This window comes from Schistocerca piceifrons, unplaced genomic scaffold (genome assembly GCF_021461385.2).
Source record: "Schistocerca piceifrons isolate TAMUIC-IGC-003096 unplaced genomic scaffold, iqSchPice1.1 HiC_scaffold_936, whole genome shotgun sequence".
In the NCBI taxonomy this organism is placed as follows: domain Eukaryota; kingdom Metazoa; phylum Arthropoda; class Insecta; order Orthoptera; family Acrididae; genus Schistocerca; species Schistocerca piceifrons.
The window spans coordinates 5,280,294-5,284,301 of NW_025729208.1; positions in this window are offsets into that span (position 1 = coordinate 5,280,294).

Here is a 4,008-nt window from a genome sequence, read left to right on the forward strand (position 1 = left end):
CTTAACCTAACCTATGTTGTACCTTAACCTAACCTATGTTGTACCTTAACCTAACCTATGTTGTACCTTAACCTAACCTATGTTGTACCTTAACCTAACCTATGTTGTACCTTAACCTAACCTATGTTGTACCTTAACCTAACCTATGTTGTACCTTAACCTAACCTATGTTGTACCTTAACCTAACCTATGTTGTACCTTAACCTAACCCATGTTGTACCTTAACCTAACCCATGTTGTACCTTAACCTAACCCATGTTGTACCTTAACCTAACCCATGTTGTACCTTAACCTAACCCATGTTGTACCTTAACCTAACCCATGTTGTACCTTAACCTAACCCATGTTGTACCTTAACCTAACCCATGTTGTACCTTAACCTAACCCATGTTGTACCTTAACCTAACCCATGTTGTACCTTAACCTAACCCATGTTGTGCCTTAACCTAACCCATGTTGTGCCTTAACCTAACCCATGTTGTGCCTTAACCTTACCCATGTTGTGCCTTAACCTAACCCATGTTGTGCCTTAACCTAACCCATGTTGTGCCTTAACCTAACCCACGTTGTGCCTTAACCTAACCCACGTTGTGCCTTAACCTAACCCATGTTGTGCCTTAACCTAACCCATGTTGTGCCTTAACCTAACCCATGTTGTGCCTTAACCTAACCCATGTTGTGCCTTAACCTAACCCATGTTGTGCCTTAACCTAACCCATGTTGTGCCTTAACCTAACCCATGTTGTGCCTTAACCTAACCCATGTTGTGCCTTAACCTAACCCACGTTGTGCCTTAACCTAACCCACGTTGTGCCTTAACCTAACCCACGTTGTGCCTTAACCTAACCCATGTTGTGCCTTAACCTAACCCATGTTGTGCCTTAACCTAACCCATGTTGTGCCTTAACCTAACCCACGTTGTGCCTTAACCTAACCCACGTTGTGCCTTAACCTAACCCACGTTGTGCCTTAACCTAACCCACGTTGTGCCTTAACCTAACCCACGTTGTGCCTTAACCTAACCCACGTTGTGCCTTAACCTAACCCACGTTGTCCCCTAAAGTAACCCACGTTGTCCCCTAACGTAACCCACGTTGTCCCCTAACGTAACCCATGTTGTCGCCTAAACCTGCTCTGTAATTGTTATACGACTCGTTCAATTAGTGTAGTGTTGCCCACCCGCAACCCTCGCAATATAGTTCGCTACTCGCACTGCCCGCTCCCCTGTGTATCGCTTCATGTTAAACACCTTGCAAGTCTTGCTGACTTTCCACATGCTCCTGCTGTACACTGTAATGTGGATGGCAGCAGGACGTACATGCCGCCCCTCCCCACGTCCCCACCTTGCCCCCCTGCCTTCGCAAGCTGGTTGGTGAGAAGTTTGCATGTTCAATGCCCTTCGCATGCGACGTACTCAGGCTACGTTGTGGTGCGGCCTGTGTCAACCGTCCGCTAATGTCGTACGCGTAAACCACAATCTGTACTGCACATTCGTCCTTATGTACCGAATGATACATCGTGGCACATGTGTGACCGTACAACGACTGCGCCCAAAAACGGCGGACCATACAGTGCAAATATTGTGCACGCAGCTACGTGTCGTCTCCCTATGAGAGCTGGATTGCAGTGTGGTACGCCATAGAGACGTGTGGGAGGAACGGACGCCGTGGATGGCGATCAGCATGAGCTGTCTGTTGATGTATTCGGACCTAGTCGTCTCTCCTCACACACCGTGATGGCATGGTGCACCGCGTTCCATATCTGCGACATGCTACAGAGGCCGGTTGACAGTCGTTCGAGCAATGGACATCGCATACGTACGGGGGCCACCTTCCACGTATTGTCTAGGCGTGCACATTTTGTTGCGTGTATGTGGGCAGACGTAGTGTGGCGTGACACCTGACACAGGCATGCAATAATCGTTGAAGTTGCAAATGGCGATGGACGCCTGCGTTTTCTGGTGAAGTTACGCAAATGAACAAATGGTAACCTGTTGTGGTGCGGTTGTTCTCGCTAGGGGTGAATCGGTGATGGCGACGATAGGTTGAGGTACGAACCGGTTGTTCCAGCGATACCCACCATGCCGACGAAACTGAACGGCATCTGGGTGTGAAGCGATACGCGGCGGTGGCTGGGTGGGACCGTCCCCGGCCGGTGAGGGGGCGCCTCCCGGCGTGCTGGCCGCGCGGTGCGTGGGCGCACGCGCTACAGCCGGCTGGTGGGGGCGGCCAGTGGCAGGCGCGCCGGCCGACGGACGCGGCAGGCGTCGCAGCTGCGCGCCGGCGCACCCTGCGCGCGGCGCCGTGCGGCCAAAGTAGGTCCTCGCGGGCCCGGTGCGAAGCGCGGTGGACATCTTCAGTGTGCTGGTCCGATTGAGGACTGTGTGCGTTGAGGATGCGCCGCCGCCCGGCGCTCGGCGCCGCGACGCCGTCTGCTGCTCGGTCGCCCCAGCGGTTCTCGCTGGTGGTTTGTATCGCAGCTGTGCGGATGTGTTGGCGCGTGCGCTGTGCTGGGAGAGTTCGCTTCGGCACCCAAGTGGGGCTTTTGTCCTTCTGTGGCGCTGGCGTTGGAGCTGCCGGTCACCGTAGGTGGCGCGTGTTGTCTCCCGCCGGCAATGCCACGACAGCACGCTCCCGGGCCTCTGTCGGCAGCGGCAAGCTCAGTTGGGAGCACGGGTGGTCGCACCGAAAGCGTCTACTCGCCTAACTCCGGGCGATTGCGCCTCTCTCGAACCCGACCAAGTACTTGGGACGGCGCTGCGCGCCGCCGGGACCTGAGAGGGTTTCGAGGTGTATTGTGCAGGGGAGCTCAGCCTCCTCCTGTTTGCAGAATGATTGAGCGGACGCTTGCGTGTTCGCGCGGGCCCCCGGGACACACTCCCGGGCGGCCGGCTGCTCAGCTCTAGTTGACGCAGCTCCCTGGTTGATCCTGCCAGTAGTCATATGCTTGTCTCAAAGATTAAGCCATGCATGTCTCAGTACAAGCCGCATTAAGGTGAAACCGCGAATGGCTCATTAAATCAGTTATGGTTCCTTAGATCGTACCCACGTTACTTGGATAACTGTGGTAATTCTAGAGCTAATACATGCAAACAGAAAAAACTGCAAAAATCCGGCAATTTGTATCCCATGTATAAAGAGAGGCAAAAAGACTTGCAATGCCTCCGGTCGCAACTGCCCGACGTACAGGATGCTTGAGCAGAGACTAATATCAAGAACTGATTATGGCTGAGCCAAATACAGCACCCAGGATGCCTAAAAGAAAATCCCCATGCAAGAGGAGAAGGGATGCGGCAAGAGCAGCCCAATTCAAACAATTTCTTGCAGCACTTGCAGAAGGAAGTGATGGTAGAAAGAAAATGAAAGATGCGTGCGTCCAAACGGACTCACAAGAACAAGTGGCAGCCCCCTCTCCCTACTGCTGGGGATCGCAAACGCCAGGAAATCAGGCAATTCGCGACAGGCGTCCTGTAACGGTGGGCCGACCGGCATTCGTTCAAGGGAGTCCTGTGCTGGAATTGCCGGTGCAGGTCAATACAGTTACTAGTACAAATACACAAATAAATAGCACCAATGTGAATACTGACTCGAGACAACCAAAAGCTGTGAGAACAGCGGTTGATCCGGTCAGAATATATCCCAATCTCGAGCATTCCCTACAATTATCCCGTCTGGAGGAGCCGGCTGTCCTAACCACCGCACTGCGACATCTAGTGCGGGTAGGACATAGATACGGGCGCAAGGTCACCTTCTCGGCCATGGAGGCTGTAGACAGGGTACAACTAAAGACAATGAATCTCCCCACTGACTTCGGTGCCCTGCGTGACCTAGTAAGAAAGGTGTTTGAGAGAAGAAATGAAACCTTTAATTTAGAGGAAATATATAATCAGTCTGTCCTATCCAATGGGAGAATAGCTTACAACGGGACAAAAACCTTCCCAGAATCATATGTGCACACATATTTCCCATAGTTACAGAAATAAAGATAGGACAGCTAAACGCACACAAT